This window comes from Anomaloglossus baeobatrachus, unplaced genomic scaffold, assembly GCF_048569485.1.
Source record: "Anomaloglossus baeobatrachus isolate aAnoBae1 unplaced genomic scaffold, aAnoBae1.hap1 Scaffold_3153, whole genome shotgun sequence".
Lineage (NCBI taxonomy): Eukaryota > Metazoa > Chordata > Amphibia > Anura > Aromobatidae > Anomaloglossus > Anomaloglossus baeobatrachus.
In genome coordinates, this window is record NW_027442557.1 from 1 (window position 1) to 27,776 (window position 27,776).

A 27,776-nucleotide genomic window follows, 5' to 3' on the forward strand; every position below is an offset into this window, starting at 1 on the left:
GTACTTATTGAAAGTAGTAATTCTTTCATAGGCCGCCCTTTCTTAGTATTTGACGTTCCTTATATTGCGGTATGAGGCTTCGCAGTAGGTTGCAAACATTCATCACCCATGACTTTCCCCAATTGAGCTCAGAAGCTCAATGTCTATCATGACCTCTCTTTTAGAATGTCCAAGAGCAAGCAAACTATTCCTCCAGGAGAGGGCGCCAACAGACTACTAAAGAGATCATCATTACTCAAAGAAAACCCCAAAAACCAATGCATGATAGGAATAAACAGGTAACTTTCTTTGGAGTGGAAGCGGAGAGATCGCACCAGATGCCAATTCTAGATGTTATCACACCTGTGGTCACTGCAGCAGCAGGTGAATCCACTTTGTCCAAAAGGGATCTATTCCATTCAATTGCAAATGATCTAGATAAGACAGAGAACTGCAGCACGGGGACATAGCCGAGTTGGTCAGGTTGAGTGGTGATGAGTTTGCTATTTGGATGAATAAAGAAAGTCAAAAGTGTGAAAGATAAAAAACAAAAGGAGGAAGTGTGAAAAGTGAATGGGCCAAATTGAGGTGCATATGAAGACGTATGCTTTCTTCCAATTCATTAAATCGGGCTAATATGAATCAGGTGAATTGAGTTCTGCTTTTGGAAACTGGGTTAAGAAGGGGTGCACCGTTCCTGGAGGTACTGCAATACCAGGTCAATGCGTGGAGTGGACAGAGCAAGCTCTTTTTCCATCTCCCTGTTCTAAAAATCCATTTAATATATGGTCCCCAGATAGGGGACGTATCAGATATTAAACTGATAAGAACAGATACTACACTTGATCTTAGCCAAAAGGCCGAGAAGCGATAACCAGAATTGGTTTGGGCCTCGAGTGGCACCCTGGCCTATGCCGGACACATCTTAGGGAGAGAGAGCGAGAGGGAGACAAACCCACGCCTACACAAGACATTTTGTCACCCAAGCCAACCCTTGAAAAGGCTGCTTTGCAGAGCCAAAACAAGAAGAATGGTGCGTTTTGCAGCCGCCGCCCACTGCAATGAATCTGAATAACTCCTCCTTTAGGGCGCAAGCAACTCCCCTCCCCCTTGCAGTCTTTCCAATTCACGATACAAAAAGACGGACAGGACAGGTTGCCTGACTTTCCGTCACTGCCACCCTTTGCCATCCTTACCCGTAGAAAGCCCTTTCATCATCCCCAAACCCTAATCTTTTCCCTTTCCTTCCCAGCCCCCAAACCCTGCCCTCTGTACCTTTCTCACCACCCGCTTCCCTTCTCCTGTCATCCCCCTACCACCCGGGAAAAAAAGAGATTGCCCCCTCCTTCCACTAGCCCACCCTCCCACCCAAAGAACAACTTCTTCTGCGCAGCTTGTTTTCTAGGCAGCAGCGCTATTGTGATGTCATCGGGGGGCATTGTGACAAGCCGCCAGTGTTCCGTCTCTTCATGTTGTGCACAGTTCAAACGGAAAATACATCAACAGGCAGACTACAGAAAAGCTTACTATCAAAGGTTAGAGGGGGGCTTTCTCAGAGGGCTTTTTACAGTTTTTCTATTCCCAATTAGCCGTTTAAGTGTACTTATTGAAAGTAGTAATTCTTTCATAGGCCGCCCTTTCTTAGTATTTGACGTTCCTTATATTGCGGTATGAGGCTTCGCAGTAGGTTGCAAACATTCATCACCCATGACTTTCCCCAATTGAGCTCAGAAGCTCAATGTCTATCATGACCTCTCTTTTAGAATGTCCAAGAGCAAGCAAACTATTCCTCCAGGAGAGGGCGCCAACAGACTACTAAAGAGATCATCATTACTCAAAGAAAACCCCAAAAACCAATGCATGATAGGAATAAACAGGTAACTTTCTTTGGAGTGGAAGCGGAGAGATCGCACCAGATGCCAATTCTAGATGTTATCACACCTGTGGTCACTGCAGCAGCAGGTGAATCCACTTTGTCCAAAAGGGATCTATTCCATTCAATTGCAAATGATCTAGATAAGACAGAGAACTGCAGCACGGGGACATAGCCGAGTTGGTCAGGTTGAGTGGTGATGAGTTTGCTATTTGGATGAATAAAGAAAGTCAAAAGTGTGAAAGATAAAAAACAAAAGGAGGAAGTGTGAAAAGTGAATGGGCCAAATTGAGGTGCATATGAAGACGTATGCTTTCTTCCAATTCATTAAATCGGGCTAATATGAATCAGGTGAATTGAGTTCTGCTTTTGGAAACTGGGTTAAGAAGGGGTGCACCGTTCCTGGAGGTACTGCAATACCAGGTCAATGCGTGGAGTGGACAGAGCAAGCTCTTTTTCCATCTCCCTGTTCTAAAAATCCATTTAATATATGGTCCCCAGATAGGGGACGTATCAGATATTAAACTGATAAGAACAGATACTACACTTGATCTTAGCCAAAAGGCCGAGAAGCGATAACCAGAATTGGTTTGGGCCTCGAGTGGCACCCTGGCCTATGCCGGACACATCTTAGGGAGAGAGAGCGAGAGGGAGACAAACCCACGCCTACACAAGACATTTTGTCACCCAAGCCAACCCTTGAAAAGGCTGCTTTGCAGAGCCAAAACAAGAAGAATGGTGCGTTTTGCAGCCGCCGCCCACTGCAATGAATCTGAATAACTCCTCCTTTAGGGCGCAAGCAACTCCCCTCCCCCTTGCAGTCTTTCCAATTCACGATACAAAAAGACGGACAGGACAGGTTGCCTGACTTTCCGTCACTGCCACCCTTTGCCATCCTTACCCGTAGAAAGCCCTTTCATCATCCCCAAACCCTAATCTTTTCCCTTTCCTTCCCAGCCCCCAAACCCTGCCCTCTGTACCTTTCTCACCACCCGCTTCCCTTCTCCTGTCATCCCCCTACCACCCGGGAAAAAAAGAGATTGCCCCCTCCTTCCACTAGCCCACCCTCCCACCCAAAGAACAACTTCTTCTGCGCAGCTTGTTTTCTAGGCAGCAGCGCTATTGTGATGTCATCGGGGGGCATTGTGACAAGCCGCCAGTGTTCCGTCTCTTCATGTTGTGCACAGTTCAAACGGAAAATACATCAACAGGCAGACTACAGAAAAGCTTACTATCAAAGGTTAGAGGGGGGCTTTCTCAGAGGGCTTTTTACAGTTTTTCTATTCCCAATTAGCCGTTTAAGTGTACTTATTGAAAGTAGTAATTCTTTCATAGGCCGCCCTTTCTTAGTATTTGACGTTCCTTATATTGCGGTATGAGGCTTCGCAGTAGGTTGCAAACATTCATCACCCATGACTTTCCCCAATTGAGCTCAGAAGCTCAATGTCTATCATGACCTCTCTTTTAGAATGTCCAAGAGCAAGCAAACTATTCCTCCAGGAGAGGGCGCCAACAGACTACTAAAGAGATCATCATTACTCAAAGAAAACCCCAAAAACCAATGCATGATAGGAATAAACAGGTAACTTTCTTTGGAGTGGAAGCGGAGAGATCGCACCAGATGCCAATTCTAGATGTTATCACACCTGTGGTCACTGCAGCAGCAGGTGAATCCACTTTGTCCAAAAGGGATCTATTCCATTCAATTGCAAATGATCTAGATAAGACAGAGAACTGCAGCACGGGGACATAGCCGAGTTGGTCAGGTTGAGTGGTGATGAGTTTGCTATTTGGATGAATAAAGAAAGTCAAAAGTGTGAAAGATAAAAAACAAAAGGAGGAAGTGTGAAAAGTGAATGGGCCAAATTGAGGTGCATATGAAGACGTATGCTTTCTTCCAATTCATTAAATCGGGCTAATATGAATCAGGTGAATTGAGTTCTGCTTTTGGAAACTGGGTTAAGAAGGGGTGCACCGTTCCTGGAGGTACTGCAATACCAGGTCAATGCGTGGAGTGGACAGAGCAAGCTCTTTTTCCATCTCCCTGTTCTAAAAATCCATTTAATATATGGTCCCCAGATAGGGGACGTATCAGATATTAAACTGATAAGAACAGATACTACACTTGATCTTAGCCAAAAGGCCGAGAAGCGATAACCAGAATTGGTTTGGGCCTCGAGTGGCACCCTGGCCTATGCCGGACACATCTTAGGGAGAGAGAGCGAGAGGGAGACAAACCCACGCCTACACAAGACATTTTGTCACCCAAGCCAACCCTTGAAAAGGCTGCTTTGCAGAGCCAAAACAAGAAGAATGGTGCGTTTTGCAGCCGCCGCCCACTGCAATGAATCTGAATAACTCCTCCTTTAGGGCGCAAGCAACTCCCCTCCCCCTTGCAGTCTTTCCAATTCACGATACAAAAAGACGGACAGGACAGGTTGCCTGACTTTCCGTCACTGCCACCCTTTGCCATCCTTACCCGTAGAAAGCCCTTTCATCATCCCCAAACCCTAATCTTTTCCCTTTCCTTCCCAGCCCCCAAACCCTGCCCTCTGTACCTTTCTCACCACCCGCTTCCCTTCTCCTGTCATCCCCCTACCACCCGGGAAAAAAAGAGATTGCCCCCTCCTTCCACTAGCCCACCCTCCCACCCAAAGAACAACTTCTTCTGCGCAGCTTGTTTTCTAGGCAGCAGCGCTATTGTGATGTCATCGGGGGGCATTGTGACAAGCCGCCAGTGTTCCGTCTCTTCATGTTGTGCACAGTTCAAACGGAAAATACATCAACAGGCAGACTACAGAAAAGCTTACTATCAAAGGTTAGAGGGGGGCTTTCTCAGAGGGCTTTTTACAGTTTTTCTATTCCCAATTAGCCGTTTAAGTGTACTTATTGAAAGTAGTAATTCTTTCATAGGCCGCCCTTTCTTAGTATTTGACGTTCCTTATATTGCGGTATGAGGCTTCGCAGTAGGTTGCAAACATTCATCACCCATGACTTTCCCCAATTGAGCTCAGAAGCTCAATGTCTATCATGACCTCTCTTTTAGAATGTCCAAGAGCAAGCAAACTATTCCTCCAGGAGAGGGCGCCAACAGACTACTAAAGAGATCATCATTACTCAAAGAAAACCCCAAAAACCAATGCATGATAGGAATAAACAGGTAACTTTCTTTGGAGTGGAAGCGGAGAGATCGCACCAGATGCCAATTCTAGATGTTATCACACCTGTGGTCACTGCAGCAGCAGGTGAATCCACTTTGTCCAAAAGGGATCTATTCCATTCAATTGCAAATGATCTAGATAAGACAGAGAACTGCAGCACGGGGACATAGCCGAGTTGGTCAGGTTGAGTGGTGATGAGTTTGCTATTTGGATGAATAAAGAAAGTCAAAAGTGTGAAAGATAAAAAACAAAAGGAGGAAGTGTGAAAAGTGAATGGGCCAAATTGAGGTGCATATGAAGACGTATGCTTTCTTCCAATTCATTAAATCGGGCTAATATGAATCAGGTGAATTGAGTTCTGCTTTTGGAAACTGGGTTAAGAAGGGGTGCACCGTTCCTGGAGGTACTGCAATACCAGGTCAATGCGTGGAGTGGACAGAGCAAGCTCTTTTTCCATCTCCCTGTTCTAAAAATCCATTTAATATATGGTCCCCAGATAGGGGACGTATCAGATATTAAACTGATAAGAACAGATACTACACTTGATCTTAGCCAAAAGGCCGAGAAGCGATAACCAGAATTGGTTTGGGCCTCGAGTGGCACCCTGGCCTATGCCGGACACATCTTAGGGAGAGAGAGCGAGAGGGAGACAAACCCACGCCTACACAAGACATTTTGTCACCCAAGCCAACCCTTGAAAAGGCTGCTTTGCAGAGCCAAAACAAGAAGAATGGTGCGTTTTGCAGCCGCCGCCCACTGCAATGAATCTGAATAACTCCTCCTTTAGGGCGCAAGCAACTCCCCTCCCCCTTGCAGTCTTTCCAATTCACGATACAAAAAGACGGACAGGACAGGTTGCCTGACTTTCCGTCACTGCCACCCTTTGCCATCCTTACCCGTAGAAAGCCCTTTCATCATCCCCAAACCCTAATCTTTTCCCTTTCCTTCCCAGCCCCCAAACCCTGCCCTCTGTACCTTTCTCACCACCCGCTTCCCTTCTCCTGTCATCCCCCTACCACCCGGGAAAAAAAGAGATTGCCCCCTCCTTCCACTAGCCCACCCTCCCACCCAAAGAACAACTTCTTCTGCGCAGCTTGTTTTCTAGGCAGCAGCGCTATTGTGATGTCATCGGGGGGCATTGTGACAAGCCGCCAGTGTTCCGTCTCTTCATGTTGTGCACAGTTCAAACGGAAAATACATCAACAGGCAGACTACAGAAAAGCTTACTATCAAAGGTTAGAGGGGGGCTTTCTCAGAGGGCTTTTTACAGTTTTTCTATTCCCAATTAGCCGTTTAAGTGTACTTATTGAAAGTAGTAATTCTTTCATAGGCCGCCCTTTCTTAGTATTTGACGTTCCTTATATTGCGGTATGAGGCTTCGCAGTAGGTTGCAAACATTCATCACCCATGACTTTCCCCAATTGAGCTCAGAAGCTCAATGTCTATCATGACCTCTCTTTTAGAATGTCCAAGAGCAAGCAAACTATTCCTCCAGGAGAGGGCGCCAACAGACTACTAAAGAGATCATCATTACTCAAAGAAAACCCCAAAAACCAATGCATGATAGGAATAAACAGGTAACTTTCTTTGGAGTGGAAGCGGAGAGATCGCACCAGATGCCAATTCTAGATGTTATCACACCTGTGGTCACTGCAGCAGCAGGTGAATCCACTTTGTCCAAAAGGGATCTATTCCATTCAATTGCAAATGATCTAGATAAGACAGAGAACTGCAGCACGGGGACATAGCCGAGTTGGTCAGGTTGAGTGGTGATGAGTTTGCTATTTGGATGAATAAAGAAAGTCAAAAGTGTGAAAGATAAAAAACAAAAGGAGGAAGTGTGAAAAGTGAATGGGCCAAATTGAGGTGCATATGAAGACGTATGCTTTCTTCCAATTCATTAAATCGGGCTAATATGAATCAGGTGAATTGAGTTCTGCTTTTGGAAACTGGGTTAAGAAGGGGTGCACCGTTCCTGGAGGTACTGCAATACCAGGTCAATGCGTGGAGTGGACAGAGCAAGCTCTTTTTCCATCTCCCTGTTCTAAAAATCCATTTAATATATGGTCCCCAGATAGGGGACGTATCAGATATTAAACTGATAAGAACAGATACTACACTTGATCTTAGCCAAAAGGCCGAGAAGCGATAACCAGAATTGGTTTGGGCCTCGAGTGGCACCCTGGCCTATGCCGGACACATCTTAGGGAGAGAGAGCGAGAGGGAGACAAACCCACGCCTACACAAGACATTTTGTCACCCAAGCCAACCCTTGAAAAGGCTGCTTTGCAGAGCCAAAACAAGAAGAATGGTGCGTTTTGCAGCCGCCGCCCACTGCAATGAATCTGAATAACTCCTCCTTTAGGGCGCAAGCAACTCCCCTCCCCCTTGCAGTCTTTCCAATTCACGATACAAAAAGACGGACAGGACAGGTTGCCTGACTTTCCGTCACTGCCACCCTTTGCCATCCTTACCCGTAGAAAGCCCTTTCATCATCCCCAAACCCTAATCTTTTCCCTTTCCTTCCCAGCCCCCAAACCCTGCCCTCTGTACCTTTCTCACCACCCGCTTCCCTTCTCCTGTCATCCCCCTACCACCCGGGAAAAAAAGAGATTGCCCCCTCCTTCCACTAGCCCACCCTCCCACCCAAAGAACAACTTCTTCTGCGCAGCTTGTTTTCTAGGCAGCAGCGCTATTGTGATGTCATCGGGGGGCATTGTGACAAGCCGCCAGTGTTCCGTCTCTTCATGTTGTGCACAGTTCAAACGGAAAATACATCAACAGGCAGACTACAGAAAAGCTTACTATCAAAGGTTAGAGGGGGGCTTTCTCAGAGGGCTTTTTACAGTTTTTCTATTCCCAATTAGCCGTTTAAGTGTACTTATTGAAAGTAGTAATTCTTTCATAGGCCGCCCTTTCTTAGTATTTGACGTTCCTTATATTGCGGTATGAGGCTTCGCAGTAGGTTGCAAACATTCATCACCCATGACTTTCCCCAATTGAGCTCAGAAGCTCAATGTCTATCATGACCTCTCTTTTAGAATGTCCAAGAGCAAGCAAACTATTCCTCCAGGAGAGGGCGCCAACAGACTACTAAAGAGATCATCATTACTCAAAGAAAACCCCAAAAACCAATGCATGATAGGAATAAACAGGTAACTTTCTTTGGAGTGGAAGCGGAGAGATCGCACCAGATGCCAATTCTAGATGTTATCACACCTGTGGTCACTGCAGCAGCAGGTGAATCCACTTTGTCCAAAAGGGATCTATTCCATTCAATTGCAAATGATCTAGATAAGACAGAGAACTGCAGCACGGGGACATAGCCGAGTTGGTCAGGTTGAGTGGTGATGAGTTTGCTATTTGGATGAATAAAGAAAGTCAAAAGTGTGAAAGATAAAAAACAAAAGGAGGAAGTGTGAAAAGTGAATGGGCCAAATTGAGGTGCATATGAAGACGTATGCTTTCTTCCAATTCATTAAATCGGGCTAATATGAATCAGGTGAATTGAGTTCTGCTTTTGGAAACTGGGTTAAGAAGGGGTGCACCGTTCCTGGAGGTACTGCAATACCAGGTCAATGCGTGGAGTGGACAGAGCAAGCTCTTTTTCCATCTCCCTGTTCTAAAAATCCATTTAATATATGGTCCCCAGATAGGGGACGTATCAGATATTAAACTGATAAGAACAGATACTACACTTGATCTTAGCCAAAAGGCCGAGAAGCGATAACCAGAATTGGTTTGGGCCTCGAGTGGCACCCTGGCCTATGCCGGACACATCTTAGGGAGAGAGAGCGAGAGGGAGACAAACCCACGCCTACACAAGACATTTTGTCACCCAAGCCAACCCTTGAAAAGGCTGCTTTGCAGAGCCAAAACAAGAAGAATGGTGCGTTTTGCAGCCGCCGCCCACTGCAATGAATCTGAATAACTCCTCCTTTAGGGCGCAAGCAACTCCCCTCCCCCTTGCAGTCTTTCCAATTCACGATACAAAAAGACGGACAGGACAGGTTGCCTGACTTTCCGTCACTGCCACCCTTTGCCATCCTTACCCGTAGAAAGCCCTTTCATCATCCCCAAACCCTAATCTTTTCCCTTTCCTTCCCAGCCCCCAAACCCTGCCCTCTGTACCTTTCTCACCACCCGCTTCCCTTCTCCTGTCATCCCCCTACCACCCGGGAAAAAAAGAGATTGCCCCCTCCTTCCACTAGCCCACCCTCCCACCCAAAGAACAACTTCTTCTGCGCAGCTTGTTTTCTAGGCAGCAGCGCTATTGTGATGTCATCGGGGGGCATTGTGACAAGCCGCCAGTGTTCCGTCTCTTCATGTTGTGCACAGTTCAAACGGAAAATACATCAACAGGCAGACTACAGAAAAGCTTACTATCAAAGGTTAGAGGGGGGCTTTCTCAGAGGGCTTTTTACAGTTTTTCTATTCCCAATTAGCCGTTTAAGTGTACTTATTGAAAGTAGTAATTCTTTCATAGGCCGCCCTTTCTTAGTATTTGACGTTCCTTATATTGCGGTATGAGGCTTCGCAGTAGGTTGCAAACATTCATCACCCATGACTTTCCCCAATTGAGCTCAGAAGCTCAATGTCTATCATGACCTCTCTTTTAGAATGTCCAAGAGCAAGCAAACTATTCCTCCAGGAGAGGGCGCCAACAGACTACTAAAGAGATCATCATTACTCAAAGAAAACCCCAAAAACCAATGCATGATAGGAATAAACAGGTAACTTTCTTTGGAGTGGAAGCGGAGAGATCGCACCAGATGCCAATTCTAGATGTTATCACACCTGTGGTCACTGCAGCAGCAGGTGAATCCACTTTGTCCAAAAGGGATCTATTCCATTCAATTGCAAATGATCTAGATAAGACAGAGAACTGCAGCACGGGGACATAGCCGAGTTGGTCAGGTTGAGTGGTGATGAGTTTGCTATTTGGATGAATAAAGAAAGTCAAAAGTGTGAAAGATAAAAAACAAAAGGAGGAAGTGTGAAAAGTGAATGGGCCAAATTGAGGTGCATATGAAGACGTATGCTTTCTTCCAATTCATTAAATCGGGCTAATATGAATCAGGTGAATTGAGTTCTGCTTTTGGAAACTGGGTTAAGAAGGGGTGCACCGTTCCTGGAGGTACTGCAATACCAGGTCAATGCGTGGAGTGGACAGAGCAAGCTCTTTTTCCATCTCCCTGTTCTAAAAATCCATTTAATATATGGTCCCCAGATAGGGGACGTATCAGATATTAAACTGATAAGAACAGATACTACACTTGATCTTAGCCAAAAGGCCGAGAAGCGATAACCAGAATTGGTTTGGGCCTCGAGTGGCACCCTGGCCTATGCCGGACACATCTTAGGGAGAGAGAGCGAGAGGGAGACAAACCCACGCCTACACAAGACATTTTGTCACCCAAGCCAACCCTTGAAAAGGCTGCTTTGCAGAGCCAAAACAAGAAGAATGGTGCGTTTTGCAGCCGCCGCCCACTGCAATGAATCTGAATAACTCCTCCTTTAGGGCGCAAGCAACTCCCCTCCCCCTTGCAGTCTTTCCAATTCACGATACAAAAAGACGGACAGGACAGGTTGCCTGACTTTCCGTCACTGCCACCCTTTGCCATCCTTACCCGTAGAAAGCCCTTTCATCATCCCCAAACCCTAATCTTTTCCCTTTCCTTCCCAGCCCCCAAACCCTGCCCTCTGTACCTTTCTCACCACCCGCTTCCCTTCTCCTGTCATCCCCCTACCACCCGGGAAAAAAAGAGATTGCCCCCTCCTTCCACTAGCCCACCCTCCCACCCAAAGAACAACTTCTTCTGCGCAGCTTGTTTTCTAGGCAGCAGCGCTATTGTGATGTCATCGGGGGGCATTGTGACAAGCCGCCAGTGTTCCGTCTCTTCATGTTGTGCACAGTTCAAACGGAAAATACATCAACAGGCAGACTACAGAAAAGCTTACTATCAAAGGTTAGAGGGGGGCTTTCTCAGAGGGCTTTTTACAGTTTTTCTATTCCCAATTAGCCGTTTAAGTGTACTTATTGAAAGTAGTAATTCTTTCATAGGCCGCCCTTTCTTAGTATTTGACGTTCCTTATATTGCGGTATGAGGCTTCGCAGTAGGTTGCAAACATTCATCACCCATGACTTTCCCCAATTGAGCTCAGAAGCTCAATGTCTATCATGACCTCTCTTTTAGAATGTCCAAGAGCAAGCAAACTATTCCTCCAGGAGAGGGCGCCAACAGACTACTAAAGAGATCATCATTACTCAAAGAAAACCCCAAAAACCAATGCATGATAGGAATAAACAGGTAACTTTCTTTGGAGTGGAAGCGGAGAGATCGCACCAGATGCCAATTCTAGATGTTATCACACCTGTGGTCACTGCAGCAGCAGGTGAATCCACTTTGTCCAAAAGGGATCTATTCCATTCAATTGCAAATGATCTAGATAAGACAGAGAACTGCAGCACGGGGACATAGCCGAGTTGGTCAGGTTGAGTGGTGATGAGTTTGCTATTTGGATGAATAAAGAAAGTCAAAAGTGTGAAAGATAAAAAACAAAAGGAGGAAGTGTGAAAAGTGAATGGGCCAAATTGAGGTGCATATGAAGACGTATGCTTTCTTCCAATTCATTAAATCGGGCTAATATGAATCAGGTGAATTGAGTTCTGCTTTTGGAAACTGGGTTAAGAAGGGGTGCACCGTTCCTGGAGGTACTGCAATACCAGGTCAATGCGTGGAGTGGACAGAGCAAGCTCTTTTTCCATCTCCCTGTTCTAAAAATCCATTTAATATATGGTCCCCAGATAGGGGACGTATCAGATATTAAACTGATAAGAACAGATACTACACTTGATCTTAGCCAAAAGGCCGAGAAGCGATAACCAGAATTGGTTTGGGCCTCGAGTGGCACCCTGGCCTATGCCGGACACATCTTAGGGAGAGAGAGCGAGAGGGAGACAAACCCACGCCTACACAAGACATTTTGTCACCCAAGCCAACCCTTGAAAAGGCTGCTTTGCAGAGCCAAAACAAGAAGAATGGTGCGTTTTGCAGCCGCCGCCCACTGCAATGAATCTGAATAACTCCTCCTTTAGGGCGCAAGCAACTCCCCTCCCCCTTGCAGTCTTTCCAATTCACGATACAAAAAGACGGACAGGACAGGTTGCCTGACTTTCCGTCACTGCCACCCTTTGCCATCCTTACCCGTAGAAAGCCCTTTCATCATCCCCAAACCCTAATCTTTTCCCTTTCCTTCCCAGCCCCCAAACCCTGCCCTCTGTACCTTTCTCACCACCCGCTTCCCTTCTCCTGTCATCCCCCTACCACCCGGGAAAAAAAGAGATTGCCCCCTCCTTCCACTAGCCCACCCTCCCACCCAAAGAACAACTTCTTCTGCGCAGCTTGTTTTCTAGGCAGCAGCGCTATTGTGATGTCATCGGGGGGCATTGTGACAAGCCGCCAGTGTTCCGTCTCTTCATGTTGTGCACAGTTCAAACGGAAAATACATCAACAGGCAGACTACAGAAAAGCTTACTATCAAAGGTTAGAGGGGGGCTTTCTCAGAGGGCTTTTTACAGTTTTTCTATTCCCAATTAGCCGTTTAAGTGTACTTATTGAAAGTAGTAATTCTTTCATAGGCCGCCCTTTCTTAGTATTTGACGTTCCTTATATTGCGGTATGAGGCTTCGCAGTAGGTTGCAAACATTCATCACCCATGACTTTCCCCAATTGAGCTCAGAAGCTCAATGTCTATCATGACCTCTCTTTTAGAATGTCCAAGAGCAAGCAAACTATTCCTCCAGGAGAGGGCGCCAACAGACTACTAAAGAGATCATCATTACTCAAAGAAAACCCCAAAAACCAATGCATGATAGGAATAAACAGGTAACTTTCTTTGGAGTGGAAGCGGAGAGATCGCACCAGATGCCAATTCTAGATGTTATCACACCTGTGGTCACTGCAGCAGCAGGTGAATCCACTTTGTCCAAAAGGGATCTATTCCATTCAATTGCAAATGATCTAGATAAGACAGAGAACTGCAGCACGGGGACATAGCCGAGTTGGTCAGGTTGAGTGGTGATGAGTTTGCTATTTGGATGAATAAAGAAAGTCAAAAGTGTGAAAGATAAAAAACAAAAGGAGGAAGTGTGAAAAGTGAATGGGCCAAATTGAGGTGCATATGAAGACGTATGCTTTCTTCCAATTCATTAAATCGGGCTAATATGAATCAGGTGAATTGAGTTCTGCTTTTGGAAACTGGGTTAAGAAGGGGTGCACCGTTCCTGGAGGTACTGCAATACCAGGTCAATGCGTGGAGTGGACAGAGCAAGCTCTTTTTCCATCTCCCTGTTCTAAAAATCCATTTAATATATGGTCCCCAGATAGGGGACGTATCAGATATTAAACTGATAAGAACAGATACTACACTTGATCTTAGCCAAAAGGCCGAGAAGCGATAACCAGAATTGGTTTGGGCCTCGAGTGGCACCCTGGCCTATGCCGGACACATCTTAGGGAGAGAGAGCGAGAGGGAGACAAACCCACGCCTACACAAGACATTTTGTCACCCAAGCCAACCCTTGAAAAGGCTGCTTTGCAGAGCCAAAACAAGAAGAATGGTGCGTTTTGCAGCCGCCGCCCACTGCAATGAATCTGAATAACTCCTCCTTTAGGGCGCAAGCAACTCCCCTCCCCCTTGCAGTCTTTCCAATTCACGATACAAAAAGACGGACAGGACAGGTTGCCTGACTTTCCGTCACTGCCACCCTTTGCCATCCTTACCCGTAGAAAGCCCTTTCATCATCCCCAAACCCTAATCTTTTCCCTTTCCTTCCCAGCCCCCAAACCCTGCCCTCTGTACCTTTCTCACCACCCGCTTCCCTTCTCCTGTCATCCCCCTACCACCCGGGAAAAAAAGAGATTGCCCCCTCCTTCCACTAGCCCACCCTCCCACCCAAAGAACAACTTCTTCTGCGCAGCTTGTTTTCTAGGCAGCAGCGCTATTGTGATGTCATCGGGGGGCATTGTGACAAGCCGCCAGTGTTCCGTCTCTTCATGTTGTGCACAGTTCAAACGGAAAATACATCAACAGGCAGACTACAGAAAAGCTTACTATCAAAGGTTAGAGGGGGGCTTTCTCAGAGGGCTTTTTACAGTTTTTCTATTCCCAATTAGCCGTTTAAGTGTACTTATTGAAAGTAGTAATTCTTTCATAGGCCGCCCTTTCTTAGTATTTGACGTTCCTTATATTGCGGTATGAGGCTTCGCAGTAGGTTGCAAACATTCATCACCCATGACTTTCCCCAATTGAGCTCAGAAGCTCAATGTCTATCATGACCTCTCTTTTAGAATGTCCAAGAGCAAGCAAACTATTCCTCCAGGAGAGGGCGCCAACAGACTACTAAAGAGATCATCATTACTCAAAGAAAACCCCAAAAACCAATGCATGATAGGAATAAACAGGTAACTTTCTTTGGAGTGGAAGCGGAGAGATCGCACCAGATGCCAATTCTAGATGTTATCACACCTGTGGTCACTGCAGCAGCAGGTGAATCCACTTTGTCCAAAAGGGATCTATTCCATTCAATTGCAAATGATCTAGATAAGACAGAGAACTGCAGCACGGGGACATAGCCGAGTTGGTCAGGTTGAGTGGTGATGAGTTTGCTATTTGGATGAATAAAGAAAGTCAAAAGTGTGAAAGATAAAAAACAAAAGGAGGAAGTGTGAAAAGTGAATGGGCCAAATTGAGGTGCATATGAAGACGTATGCTTTCTTCCAATTCATTAAATCGGGCTAATATGAATCAGGTGAATTGAGTTCTGCTTTTGGAAACTGGGTTAAGAAGGGGTGCACCGTTCCTGGAGGTACTGCAATACCAGGTCAATGCGTGGAGTGGACAGAGCAAGCTCTTTTTCCATCTCCCTGTTCTAAAAATCCATTTAATATATGGTCCCCAGATAGGGGACGTATCAGATATTAAACTGATAAGAACAGATTTTTGATTTAATGAAGCTTGCCAAAGCACCACAAAAAATGCATGACCGAAGTCACACCAAAAACAGTGCAAAGGCTAGGATTCGTGTGGACCCCACCGTGAGGAGAGGGTCCCCAAAAATCAACCCCGTCCCTCCGAGCCAGAAGGCCACAGCAAGGGTCAGGGATCTTCGGTGCTCCCCCAAGCCGAAGCCTGGTTGAGCCTTGTCGTTGCTCCCAGCGTCCACCCAGGCATCTTACCCAAGTGGAGTAGAGAGCTACTAGTTGTTGGTTTCGCAGCCGAAACTGCCCGGACCGTCAACCGGTGTTGGTTTCTCAGCCCAAGGCTAACCGGACCTCCAACCGGGTGTTGGTTTCTCAGCCGAAGCTGACCCAGACCTCCAACCGGGTGTTGGTTTCTCAGCCGAAGCTGACCCAGACCTCCAACCGGGTGTTAGTTTCTCAGCCCAAAGCTGACCAGACCTCCGACCGGGATTATAAAAATTTCCCTTCCTAGCCAGAAGGCCGGGATAGGGTAATATGCTCAAAAAGTATGAAAAGGCAAGGTACGGTGTGCTACAGAGCCCAAGGCTTGCCGGGGTCCCAAGCCAGCAAGCTCAGACTCACTCCAGGGTCGTCAGTCCTGGGGCACGTTGTACCATAGCCCCCCACCCTTACTCAGTCTAATAGCCTCGATCCTGGTAGGGCCATGTTTTCCTCTAGATGAATATACTATCCACCCAGAGTACTAGCAAGCGCAACCTTCCAGTGTGCATTGTATCATTGTACTAAGGTGGCCTGGAGCTTAAACCACCTCTTCGAACAACACTACACTTGATCTTAGCCAAAAGGCCGAGAAGCGATAACCAGAATTGGTTTGGGCCTCGAGTGGCACCCTGGCCTATGCCGGACACATCTTAGGGAGAGAGAGCGAGAGGGAGACAAACCCACGCCTACACAAGACATTTTGTCACCCAAGCCAACCCTTGAAAAGGCTGCTTTGCAGAGCCAAAACAAGAAGAATGGTGCGTTTTGCAGCCGCCGCCCACTGCAATGAATCTGAATAACTCCTCCTTTAGGGCGCAAGCAACTCCCCTCCCCCTTGCAGTCTTTCCAATTCACGATACAAAAAGACGGACAGGACAGGTTGCCTGACTTTCCGTCACTGCCACCCTTTGCCATCCTTACCCGTAGAAAGCCCTTTCATCATCCCCAAACCCTAATCTTTTCCCTTTCCTTCCCAGCCCCCAAACCCTGCCCTCTGTACCTTTCTCACCACCCGCTTCCCTTCTCCTGTCATCCCCCTACCACCCGGGAAAAAAAGAGATTGCCCCCTCCTTCCACTAGCCCACCCTCCCACCCAAAGAACAACTTCTTCTGCGCAGCTTGTTTTCTAGGCAGCAGCGCTATTGTGATGTCATCGGGGGGCATTGTGACAAGCCGCCAGTGTTCCGTCTCTTCATGTTGTGCACAGTTCAAACGGAAAATACATCAACAGGCAGACTACAGAAAAGCTTACTATCAAAGGTTAGAGGGGGGCTTTCTCAGAGGGCTTTTTACAGTTTTTCTATTCCCAATTAGCCGTTTAAGTGTACTTATTGAAAGTAGTAATTCTTTCATAGGCCGCCCTTTCTTAGTATTTGACGTTCCTTATATTGCGGTATGAGGCTTCGCAGTAGGTTGCAAACATTCATCACCCATGACTTTCCCCAATTGAGCTCAGAAGCTCAATGTCTATCATGACCTCTCTTTTAGAATGTCCAAGAGCAAGCAAACTATTCCTCCAGGAGAGGGCGCCAACAGACTACTAAAGAGATCATCATTACTCAAAGAAAACCCCAAAAACCAATGCATGATAGGAATAAACAGGTAACTTTCTTTGGAGTGGAAGCGGAGAGATCGCACCAGATGCCAATTCTAGATGTTATCACACCTGTGGTCACTGCAGCAGCAGGTGAATCCACTTTGTCCAAAAGGGATCTATTCCATTCAATTGCAAATGATCTAGATAAGACAGAGAACTGCAGCACGGGGACATAGCCGAGTTGGTCAGGTTGAGTGGTGATGAGTTTGCTATTTGGATGAATAAAGAAAGTCAAAAGTGTGAAAGATAAAAAACAAAAGGAGGAAGTGTGAAAAGTGAATGGGCCAAATTGAGGTGCATATGAAGACGTATGCTTTCTTCCAATTCATTAAATCGGGCTAATATGAATCAGGTGAATTGAGTTCTGCTTTTGGAAACTGGGTTAAGAAGGGGTGCACCGTTCCTGGAGGTACTGCAATACCAGGTCAATGCGTGGAGTGGACAGAGCAAGCTCTTTTTCCATCTCCCTGTTCTAAAAATCCATTTAATATATGGTCCCCAGATAGGGGACGTATCAGATATTAAACTGATAAGAACAGATACTACACTTGATCTTAGCCAAAAGGCCGAGAAGCGATAACCAGAATTGGTTTGGGCCTCGAGTGGCACCCTGGCCTATGCCGGACACATCTTAGGGAGAGAGAGCGAGAGGGAGACAAACCCACGCCTACACAAGACATTTTGTCACCCAAGCCAACCCTTGAAAAGGCTGCTTTGCAGAGCCAAAACAAGAAGAATGGTGCGTTTTGCAGCCGCCGCCCACTGCAATGAATCTGAATAACTCCTCCTTTAGGGCGCAAGCAACTCCCCTCCCCCTTGCAGTCTTTCCAATTCACGATACAAAAAGACGGACAGGACAGGTTGCCTGACTTTCCGTCACTGCCACCCTTTGCCATCCTTACCCGTAGAAAGCCCTTTCATCATCCCCAAACCCTAATCTTTTCCCTTTCCTTCCCAGCCCCCAAACCCTGCCCTCTGTACCTTTCTCACCACCCGCTTCCCTTCTCCTGTCATCCCCCTACCACCCGGGAAAAAAAGAGATTGCCCCCTCCTTCCACTAGCCCACCCTCCCACCCAAAGAACAACTTCTTCTGCGCAGCTTGTTTTCTAGGCAGCAGCGCTATTGTGATGTCATCGGGGGGCATTGTGACAAGCCGCCAGTGTTCCGTCTCTTCATGTTGTGCACAGTTCAAACGGAAAATACATCAACAGGCAGACTACAGAAAAGCTTACTATCAAAGGTTAGAGGGGGGCTTTCTCAGAGGGCTTTTTACAGTTTTTCTATTCCCAATTAGCCGTTTAAGTGTACTTATTGAAAGTAGTAATTCTTTCATAGGCCGCCCTTTCTTAGTATTTGACGTTCCTTATATTGCGGTATGAGGCTTCGCAGTAGGTTGCAAACATTCATCACCCATGACTTTCCCCAATTGAGCTCAGAAGCTCAATGTCTATCATGACCTCTCTTTTAGAATGTCCAAGAGCAAGCAAACTATTCCTCCAGGAGAGGGCGCCAACAGACTACTAAAGAGATCATCATTACTCAAAGAAAACCCCAAAAACCAATGCATGATAGGAATAAACAGGTAACTTTCTTTGGAGTGGAAGCGGAGAGATCGCACCAGATGCCAATTCTAGATGTTATCACACCTGTGGTCACTGCAGCAGCAGGTGAATCCACTTTGTCCAAAAGGGATCTATTCCATTCAATTGCAAATGATCTAGATAAGACAGAGAACTGCAGCACGGGGACATAGCCGAGTTGGTCAGGTTGAGTGGTGATGAGTTTGCTATTTGGATGAATAAAGAAAGTCAAAAGTGTGAAAGATAAAAAACAAAAGGAGGAAGTGTGAAAAGTGAATGGGCCAAATTGAGGTGCATATGAAGACGTATGCTTTCTTCCAATTCATTAAATCGGGCTAATATGAATCAGGTGAATTGAGTTCTGCTTTTGGAAACTGGGTTAAGAAGGGGTGCACCGTTCCTGGAGGTACTGCAATACCAGGTCAATGCGTGGAGTGGACAGAGCAAGCTCTTTTTCCATCTCCCTGTTCTAAAAATCCATTTAATATATGGTCCCCAGATAGGGGACGTATCAGATATTAAACTGATAAGAACAGATACTACACTTGATCTTAGCCAAAAGGCCGAGAAGCGATAACCAGAATTGGTTTGGGCCTCGAGTGGCACCCTGGCCTATGCCGGACACATCTTAGGGAGAGAGAGCGAGAGGGAGACAAACCCACGCCTACACAAGACATTTTGTCACCCAAGCCAACCCTTGAAAAGGCTGCTTTGCAGAGCCAAAACAAGAAGAATGGTGCGTTTTGCAGCCGCCGCCCACTGCAATGAATCTGAATAACTCCTCCTTTAGGGCGCAAGCAACTCCCCTCCCCCTTGCAGTCTTTCCAATTCACGATACAAAAAGACGGACAGGACAGGTTGCCTGACTTTCCGTCACTGCCACCCTTTGCCATCCTTACCCGTAGAAAGCCCTTTCATCATCCCCAAACCCTAATCTTTTCCCTTTCCTTCCCAGCCCCCAAACCCTGCCCTCTGTACCTTTCTCACCACCCGCTTCCCTTCTCCTGTCATCCCCCTACCACCCGGGAAAAAAAGAGATTGCCCCCTCCTTCCACTAGCCCACCCTCCCACCCAAAGAACAACTTCTTCTGCGCAGCTTGTTTTCTAGGCAGCAGCGCTATTGTGATGTCATCGGGGGGCATTGTGACAAGCCGCCAGTGTTCCGTCTCTTCATGTTGTGCACAGTTCAAACGGAAAATACATCAACAGGCAGACTACAGAAAAGCTTACTATCAAAGGTTAGAGGGGGGCTTTCTCAGAGGGCTTTTTACAGTTTTTCTATTCCCAATTAGCCGTTTAAGTGTACTTATTGAAAGTAGTAATTCTTTCATAGGCCGCCCTTTCTTAGTATTTGACGTTCCTTATATTGCGGTATGAGGCTTCGCAGTAGGTTGCAAACATTCATCACCCATGACTTTCCCCAATTGAGCTCAGAAGCTCAATGTCTATCATGACCTCTCTTTTAGAATGTCCAAGAGCAAGCAAACTATTCCTCCAGGAGAGGGCGCCAACAGACTACTAAAGAGATCATCATTACTCAAAGAAAACCCCAAAAACCAATGCATGATAGGAATAAACAGGTAACTTTCTTTGGAGTGGAAGCGGAGAGATCGCACCAGATGCCAATTCTAGATGTTATCACACCTGTGGTCACTGCAGCAGCAGGTGAATCCACTTTGTCCAAAAGGGATCTATTCCATTCAATTGCAAATGATCTAGATAAGACAGAGAACTGCAGCACGGGGACATAGCCGAGTTGGTCAGGTTGAGTGGTGATGAGTTTGCTATTTGGATGAATAAAGAAAGTCAAAAGTGTGAAAGATAAAAAACAAAAGGAGGAAGTGTGAAAAGTGAATGGGCCAAATTGAGGTGCATATGAAGACGTATGCTTTCTTCCAATTCATTAAATCGGGCTAATATGAATCAGGTGAATTGAGTTCTGCTTTTGGAAACTGGGTTAAGAAGGGGTGCACCGTTCCTGGAGGTACTGCAATACCAGGTCAATGCGTGGAGTGGACAGAGCAAGCTCTTTTTCCATCTCCCTGTTCTAAAAATCCATTTAATATATGGTCCCCAGATAGGGGACGTATCAGATATTAAACTGATAAGAACAGATACTACACTTGATCTTAGCCAAAAGGCCGAGAAGCGATAACCAGAATTGGTTTGGGCCTCGAGTGGCACCCTGGCCTATGCCGGACACATCTTAGGGAGAGAGAGCGAGAGGGAGACAAACCCACGCCTACACAAGACATTTTGTCACCCAAGCCAACCCTTGAAAAGGCTGCTTTGCAGAGCCAAAACAAGAAGAATGGTGCGTTTTGCAGCCGCCGCCCACTGCAATGAATCTGAATAACTCCTCCTTTAGGGCGCAAGCAACTCCCCTCCCCCTTGCAGTCTTTCCAATTCACGATACAAAAAGACGGACAGGACAGGTTGCCTGACTTTCCGTCACTGCCACCCTTTGCCATCCTTACCCGTAGAAAGCCCTTTCATCATCCCCAAACCCTAATCTTTTCCCTTTCCTTCCCAGCCCCCAAACCCTGCCCTCTGTACCTTTCTCACCACCCGCTTCCCTTCTCCTGTCATCCCCCTACCACCCGGGAAAAAAAGAGATTGCCCCCTCCTTCCACTAGCCCACCCTCCCACCCAAAGAACAACTTCTTCTGCGCAGCTTGTTTTCTAGGCAGCAGCGCTATTGTGATGTCATCGGGGGGCATTGTGACAAGCCGCCAGTGTTCCGTCTCTTCATGTTGTGCACAGTTCAAACGGAAAATACATCAACAGGCAGACTACAGAAAAGCTTACTATCAAAGGTTAGAGGGGGGCTTTCTCAGAGGGCTTTTTACAGTTTTTCTATTCCCAATTAGCCGTTTAAGTGTACTTATTGAAAGTAGTAATTCTTTCATAGGCCGCCCTTTCTTAGTATTTGACGTTCCTTATATTGCGGTATGAGGCTTCGCAGTAGGTTGCAAACATTCATCACCCATGACTTTCCCCAATTGAGCTCAGAAGCTCAATGTCTATCATGACCTCTCTTTTAGAATGTCCAAGAGCAAGCAAACTATTCCTCCAGGAGAGGGCGCCAACAGACTACTAAAGAGATCATCATTACTCAAAGAAAACCCCAAAAACCAATGCATGATAGGAATAAACAGGTAACTTTCTTTGGAGTGGAAGCGGAGAGATCGCACCAGATGCCAATTCTAGATGTTATCACACCTGTGGTCACTGCAGCAGCAGGTGAATCCACTTTGTCCAAAAGGGATCTATTCCATTCAATTGCAAATGATCTAGATAAGACAGAGAACTGCAGCACGGGGACATAGCCGAGTTGGTCAGGTTGAGTGGTGATGAGTTTGCTATTTGGATGAATAAAGAAAGTCAAAAGTGTGAAAGATAAAAAACAAAAGGAGGAAGTGTGAAAAGTGAATGGGCCAAATTGAGGTGCATATGAAGACGTATGCTTTCTTCCAATTCATTAAATCGGGCTAATATGAATCAGGTGAATTGAGTTCTGCTTTTGGAAACTGGGTTAAGAAGGGGTGCACCGTTCCTGGAGGTACTGCAATACCAGGTCAATGCGTGGAGTGGACAGAGCAAGCTCTTTTTCCATCTCCCTGTTCTAAAAATCCATTTAATATATGGTCCCCAGATAGGGGACGTATCAGATATTAAACTGATAAGAACAGATACTACACTTGATCTTAGCCAAAAGGCCGAGAAGCGATAACCAGAATTGGTTTGGGCCTCGAGTGGCACCCTGGCCTATGCCGGACACATCTTAGGGAGAGAGAGCGAGAGGGAGACAAACCCACGCCTACACAAGACATTTTGTCACCCAAGCCAACCCTTGAAAAGGCTGCTTTGCAGAGCCAAAACAAGAAGAATGGTGCGTTTTGCAGCCGCCGCCCACTGCAATGAATCTGAATAACTCCTCCTTTAGGGCGCAAGCAACTCCCCTCCCCCTTGCAGTCTTTCCAATTCACGATACAAAAAGACGGACAGGACAGGTTGCCTGACTTTCCGTCACTGCCACCCTTTGCCATCCTTACCCGTAGAAAGCCCTTTCATCATCCCCAAACCCTAATCTTTTCCCTTTCCTTCCCAGCCCCCAAACCCTGCCCTCTGTACCTTTCTCACCACCCGCTTCCCTTCTCCTGTCATCCCCCTACCACCCGGGAAAAAAAGAGATTGCCCCCTCCTTCCACTAGCCCACCCTCCCACCCAAAGAACAACTTCTTCTGCGCAGCTTGTTTTCTAGGCAGCAGCGCTATTGTGATGTCATCGGGGGGCATTGTGACAAGCCGCCAGTGTTCCGTCTCTTCATGTTGTGCACAGTTCAAACGGAAAATACATCAACAGGCAGACTACAGAAAAGCTTACTATCAAAGGTTAGAGGGGGGCTTTCTCAGAGGGCTTTTTACAGTTTTTCTATTCCCAATTAGCCGTTTAAGTGTACTTATTGAAAGTAGTAATTCTTTCATAGGCCGCCCTTTCTTAGTATTTGACGTTCCTTATATTGCGGTATGAGGCTTCGCAGTAGGTTGCAAACATTCATCACCCATGACTTTCCCCAATTGAGCTCAGAAGCTCAATGTCTATCATGACCTCTCTTTTAGAATGTCCAAGAGCAAGCAAACTATTCCTCCAGGAGAGGGCGCCAACAGACTACTAAAGAGATCATCATTACTCAAAGAAAACCCCAAAAACCAATGCATGATAGGAATAAACAGGTAACTTTCTTTGGAGTGGAAGCGGAGAGATCGCACCAGATGCCAATTCTAGATGTTATCACACCTGTGGTCACTGCAGCAGCAGGTGAATCCACTTTGTCCAAAAGGGATCTATTCCATTCAATTGCAAATGATCTAGATAAGACAGAGAACTGCAGCACGGGGACATAGCCGAGTTGGTCAGGTTGAGTGGTGATGAGTTTGCTATTTGGATGAATAAAGAAAGTCAAAAGTGTGAAAGATAAAAAACAAAAGGAGGAAGTGTGAAAAGTGAATGGGCCAAATTGAGGTGCATATGAAGACGTATGCTTTCTTCCAATTCATTAAATCGGGCTAATATGAATCAGGTGAATTGAGTTCTGCTTTTGGAAACTGGGTTAAGAAGGGGTGCACCGTTCCTGGAGGTACTGCAATACCAGGTCAATGCGTGGAGTGGACAGAGCAAGCTCTTTTTCCATCTCCCTGTTCTAAAAATCCATTTAATATATGGTCCCCAGATAGGGGACGTATCAGATATTAAACTGATAAGAACAGATTTTTTATTTAATGAAGCTTTCCAAAGCACCGCAAAAATGCATGACCGAAGTCACACCAAAAACAGTGCAAAGGCTAGGATTCGTGTGGACCCCTCCGTGAGAAGAGGATCCCCAAAAATCAACCCCGTCCCTCCGAGCCAGAAGGCCACAGCGAGGGTCAGGGATCTTCGGTGCACCCCCAAGCCGAAGCCTGGTTGAGCCTTGTTGTTGCTCCCAGCGTCCACCGAGGCATCTTACCCAAGTGGAGTAGGGAGCTACTAGTCGTTGGTTTCGCAGCCGAGACTGCCCGGACCGTCAACCGGTGTTGGTTTCTCAGCCCAAGGCTAACCGGACCTCCAACCGGGTGTTGGTTTCTCAGCCCAAGGCTGACCGGACCTCCAACCGGGTGTTGGTTTCTCAGCCCAAGGCTAACCGGACCTCCAACCGGGTGTTGGTTTCTCAGCCAAAGCTGACCCGGACCTCCAACCGGGTGTTGGTTTCTCAGCCCAAAGCTGACCGGACCTCCGACCGGGATTATAAAAATTTCCCTTCTTAGCCAGAAGGCCGGGATAGGGCAATATGCTTGGAAAGTATGAATAGGCAAGGCGCGGCGTGCGACAGAGTCTGAGGCTTACCAGGGTCCCAACCTAGCAAGTTCAGACTCCCTCCAGGGTGTCCATTCCTGGGGCACATTGCACCATAACCCCCACACTTACTCAGTCTAATAGCCTCGATCCTGGTAGGGCCATGGTTTCCTCTAGATGGATATACTATCCTCCCAAAGTACTAACAAGCGCAACCTTCCAGTGTGCATTGCATCATTGTACTAAGGTGGCCGGAGCCTTAAACCACCTTTTCGAACGATACTACACTTGATCTTAGCCAAAAGGCCGAGAAGCGATAACCAGAATTGGTTTGGGCCTCGAGTGGCACCCTGGCCTATGCCGGACACATCTTAGGGAGAGAGAGCGAGAGGGAGACAAACCCACGCCTACACAAGACATTTTGTCACCCAAGCCAACCCTTGAAAAGGCTGCTTTGCAGAGCCAAAACAAGAAGAATGGTGCGTTTTGCAGCCGCCGCCCACTGCAATGAATCTGAATAACTCCTCCTTTAGGGCGCAAGCAACTCCCCTCCCCCTTGCAGTCTTTCCAATTCACGATACAAAAAGACGGACAGGACAGGTTGCCTGACTTTCCGTCACTGCCACCCTTTGCCATCCTTACCCGTAGAAAGCCCTTTCATCATCCCCAAACCCTAATCTTTTCCCTTTCCTTCCCAGCCCCCAAACCCTGCCCTCTGTACCTTTCTCACCACCCGCTTCCCTTCTCCTGTCATCCCCCTACCACCCGGGAAAAAAAGAGATTGCCCCCTCCTTCCACTAGCCCACCCTCCCACCCAAAGAACAACTTCTTCTGCGCAGCTTGTTTTCTAGGCAGCAGCGCTATTGTGATGTCATCGGGGGGCATTGTGACAAGCCGCCAGTGTTCCGTCTCTTCATGTTGTGCACAGTTCAAACGGAAAATACATCAACAGGCAGACTACAGAAAAGCTTACTATCAAAGGTTAGAGGGGGGCTTTCTCAGAGGGCTTTTTACAGTTTTTCTATTCCCAATTAGCCGTTTAAGTGTACTTATTGAAAGTAGTAATTCTTTCATAGGCCGCCCTTTCTTAGTATTTGACGTTCCTTATATTGCGGTATGAGGCTTCGCAGTAGGTTGCAAACATTCATCACCCATGACTTTCCCCAATTGAGCTCAGAAGCTCAATGTCTATCATGACCTCTCTTTTAGAATGTCCAAGAGCAAGCAAACTATTCCTCCAGGAGAGGGCGCCAACAGACTACTAAAGAGATCATCATTACTCAAAGAAAACCCCAAAAACCAATGCATGATAGGAATAAACAGGTAACTTTCTTTGGAGTGGAAGCGGAGAGATCGCACCAGATGCCAATTCTAGATGTTATCACACCTGTGGTCACTGCAGCAGCAGGTGAATCCACTTTGTCCAAAAGGGATCTATTCCATTCAATTGCAAATGATCTAGATAAGACAGAGAACTGCAGCACGGGGACATAGCCGAGTTGGTCAGGTTGAGTGGTGATGAGTTTGCTATTTGGATGAATAAAGAAAGTCAAAAGTGTGAAAGATAAAAAACAAAAGGAGGAAGTGTGAAAAGTGAATGGGCCAAATTGAGGTGCATATGAAGACGTATGCTTTCTTCCAATTCATTAAATCGGGCTAATATGAATCAGGTGAATTGAGTTCTGCTTTTGGAAACTGGGTTAAGAAGGGGTGCACCGTTCCTGGAGGTACTGCAATACCAGGTCAATGCGTGGAGTGGACAGAGCAAGCTCTTTTTCCATCTCCCTGTTCTAAAAATCCATTTAATATATGGTCCCCAGATAGGGGACGTATCAGATATTAAACTGATAAGAACAGATTGATTTAATGAAGCTTTCCAAAGCACCGCAAAAATGCATGACCAAAGTCACACCAAAAACAGTGCAAAGGCTAGGATTCGTGTGGACCCCTCCGTGAGAAGAGGATCCCCAAAAATCAACCCCGTCCCTCCGAGCCAGAAGGCCACAGCGAGGGTCAGGGATCTTCGGTGCTCCCCCAAGCCGAAGCCTGGTTGAGCCTTGTTGTTGCTCCCAGCGTCCACCGAGGCATCTTACCCAAGTGGAGTAGGGAGCTACTAGTCGTTGGTTTCGCAGCCGAGACTGCCCGGACCGTCAACCGGTGTTGGTTTCTCAGCCCAAGGCTGACCGGACCTCCAACCGGGTGTTGGTTTCTCAGCCCAAGGCTAACCGGACCTCCAACCGGGTGTTGGTTTCTCAGCCAAAGCTGACCCGGACCTCCAACCGGGTGTTGGTTTCTCAGCCCAAAGCTGACCGGACCTCCGACCGGGATTATAAAAATTTCCCTTCTTAGCCAGAAGGCCGGGATAGGGCAATATGCTTGGAAAGTATGAATAGGCAAGGCGCGGCGTGCGACAGAGTCTGAGGCTTACCAGGGTCCCAACCTAGCAAGTTCAGACTCCCTCCAGGGTGTCCATTCCTGGGGCACATTGCACCATAACCCCCACACTTACTCAGTCTAATAGCCTCGATCCTGGTAGGGCCAAGGTTTCCTCTAGATGGATATACTATCCTCCCAAAGTACTAACAAGCGCAACCTTCCAGTGTGCATTGCATCATTGTACTAAGGTGGCCGGAGCCTTAAACCACCTTTTCGAACGATACTACACTTGATCTTAGCCAAAAGGCCGAGAAGCGATAACCAGAATTGGTTTGGGCCTCGAGTGGCACCCTGGCCTATGCCGGACACATCTTAGGGAGAGAGAGCGAGAGGGAGACAAACCCACGCCTACACAAGACATTTTGTCACCCAAGCCAACCCTTGAAAAGGCTGCTTTGCAGAGCCAAAACAAGAAGAATGGTGCGTTTTGCAGCCGCCGCCCACTGCAATGAATCTGAATAACTCCTCCTTTAGGGCGCAAGCAACTCCCCTCCCCCTTGCAGTCTTTCCAATTCACGATACAAAAAGACGGACAGGACAGGTTGCCTGACTTTCCGTCACTGCCACCCTTTGCCATCCTTACCCGTAGAAAGCCCTTTCATCATCCCCAAACCCTAATCTTTTCCCTTTCCTTCCCAGCCCCCAAACCCTGCCCTCTGTACCTTTCTCACCACCCGCTTCCCTTCTCCTGTCATCCCCCTACCACCCGGGAAAAAAAGAGATTGCCCCCTCCTTCCACTAGCCCACCCTCCCACCCAAAGAACAACTTCTTCTGCGCAGCTTGTTTTCTAGGCAGCAGCGCTATTGTGATGTCATCGGGGGGCATTGTGACAAGCCGCCAGTGTTCCGTCTCTTCATGTTGTGCACAGTTCAAACGGAAAATACATCAACAGGCAGACTACAGAAAAGCTTACTATCAAAGGTTAGAGGGGGGCTTTCTCAGAGGGCTTTTTACAGTTTTTCTATTCCCAATTAGCCGTTTAAGTGTACTTATTGAAAGTAGTAATTCTTTCATAGGCCGCCCTTTCTTAGTATTTGACGTTCCTTATATTGCGGTATGAGGCTTC

The 27,776-nt window shown here is 46.9% G+C and overlaps 16 non-coding genes and 2 pseudogenes across 16 annotated transcripts; all 18 read right to left on the reverse strand.

Moving 5' to 3' along the window:
• Positions 1-660: 660 nt before the first annotated feature.
• On the reverse strand, positions 661-851 carry LOC142269200 (U2 spliceosomal RNA). The gene has a single exon (XR_012734732.1). It is a non-coding gene; the product is annotated as a U2 spliceosomal RNA (small nuclear RNA).
• A 1,387-nt stretch (positions 852-2,238) lies between these two features.
• Positions 2,239-2,429, reverse strand: LOC142269228 (U2 spliceosomal RNA). Its single transcript, XR_012734755.1, has one exon. It is a non-coding gene; the product is annotated as a U2 spliceosomal RNA (small nuclear RNA).
• A 1,387-nt stretch (positions 2,430-3,816) lies between these two features.
• On the reverse strand, positions 3,817-4,007 carry LOC142269241 (U2 spliceosomal RNA). Its single transcript, XR_012734766.1, has one exon. It is a non-coding gene; the product is annotated as a U2 spliceosomal RNA (small nuclear RNA).
• A 1,387-nt stretch (positions 4,008-5,394) lies between these two features.
• Positions 5,395-5,585, reverse strand: LOC142269253 (U2 spliceosomal RNA). The gene has a single exon (XR_012734777.1). It is a non-coding gene; the product is annotated as a U2 spliceosomal RNA (small nuclear RNA).
• A 1,387-nt stretch (positions 5,586-6,972) lies between these two features.
• On the reverse strand, positions 6,973-7,163 carry LOC142269266 (U2 spliceosomal RNA). Its single transcript, XR_012734788.1, has one exon. It is a non-coding gene; the product is annotated as a U2 spliceosomal RNA (small nuclear RNA).
• A 1,387-nt stretch (positions 7,164-8,550) lies between these two features.
• On the reverse strand, positions 8,551-8,741 carry LOC142269206 (U2 spliceosomal RNA). The gene has a single exon (XR_012734738.1). It is a non-coding gene; the product is annotated as a U2 spliceosomal RNA (small nuclear RNA).
• A 1,387-nt stretch (positions 8,742-10,128) lies between these two features.
• On the reverse strand, positions 10,129-10,319 carry LOC142269219 (U2 spliceosomal RNA). The gene has a single exon (XR_012734746.1). It is a non-coding gene; the product is annotated as a U2 spliceosomal RNA (small nuclear RNA).
• Positions 10,320-11,706: 1,387 nt separating this feature from the next.
• Positions 11,707-11,897, reverse strand: LOC142269220 (U2 spliceosomal RNA). Its single transcript, XR_012734747.1, has one exon. It is a non-coding gene; the product is annotated as a U2 spliceosomal RNA (small nuclear RNA).
• A 1,387-nt stretch (positions 11,898-13,284) lies between these two features.
• LOC142269221 (U2 spliceosomal RNA) lies at positions 13,285-13,475 on the reverse strand. The gene has a single exon (XR_012734748.1). It is a non-coding gene; the product is annotated as a U2 spliceosomal RNA (small nuclear RNA).
• A 1,387-nt stretch (positions 13,476-14,862) lies between these two features.
• LOC142269211 (U2 spliceosomal RNA) lies at positions 14,863-15,055 on the reverse strand. Its single transcript, XR_012734742.1, has one exon. It is a non-coding gene; the product is annotated as a U2 spliceosomal RNA (small nuclear RNA).
• Positions 15,056-17,244: 2,189 nt separating this feature from the next.
• On the reverse strand, positions 17,245-17,435 carry LOC142269222 (U2 spliceosomal RNA). Its single transcript, XR_012734749.1, has one exon. It is a non-coding gene; the product is annotated as a U2 spliceosomal RNA (small nuclear RNA).
• Positions 17,436-18,822: 1,387 nt separating this feature from the next.
• LOC142269223 (U2 spliceosomal RNA) lies at positions 18,823-19,013 on the reverse strand. The gene has a single exon (XR_012734750.1). It is a non-coding gene; the product is annotated as a U2 spliceosomal RNA (small nuclear RNA).
• A 1,387-nt stretch (positions 19,014-20,400) lies between these two features.
• On the reverse strand, positions 20,401-20,591 carry LOC142269224 (U2 spliceosomal RNA). The gene has a single exon (XR_012734751.1). It is a non-coding gene; the product is annotated as a U2 spliceosomal RNA (small nuclear RNA).
• Positions 20,592-21,978: 1,387 nt separating this feature from the next.
• LOC142269225 (U2 spliceosomal RNA) lies at positions 21,979-22,169 on the reverse strand. Its single transcript, XR_012734752.1, has one exon. It is a non-coding gene; the product is annotated as a U2 spliceosomal RNA (small nuclear RNA).
• Positions 22,170-23,556: 1,387 nt separating this feature from the next.
• LOC142269213 (U2 spliceosomal RNA) lies at positions 23,557-23,748 on the reverse strand. The gene has a single exon (XR_012734744.1). It is a non-coding gene; the product is annotated as a U2 spliceosomal RNA (small nuclear RNA).
• A 701-nt stretch (positions 23,749-24,449) lies between these two features.
• Positions 24,450-24,591, reverse strand: LOC142269216 (U2 spliceosomal RNA; annotated as a pseudogene).
• A 1,387-nt stretch (positions 24,592-25,978) lies between these two features.
• Positions 25,979-26,171, reverse strand: LOC142269214 (U2 spliceosomal RNA). Its single transcript, XR_012734745.1, has one exon. It is a non-coding gene; the product is annotated as a U2 spliceosomal RNA (small nuclear RNA).
• Positions 26,172-26,826: 655 nt separating this feature from the next.
• LOC142269217 (U2 spliceosomal RNA) lies at positions 26,827-26,968 on the reverse strand (annotated as a pseudogene).
• Positions 26,969-27,776: the final 808 nt, after the last annotated feature.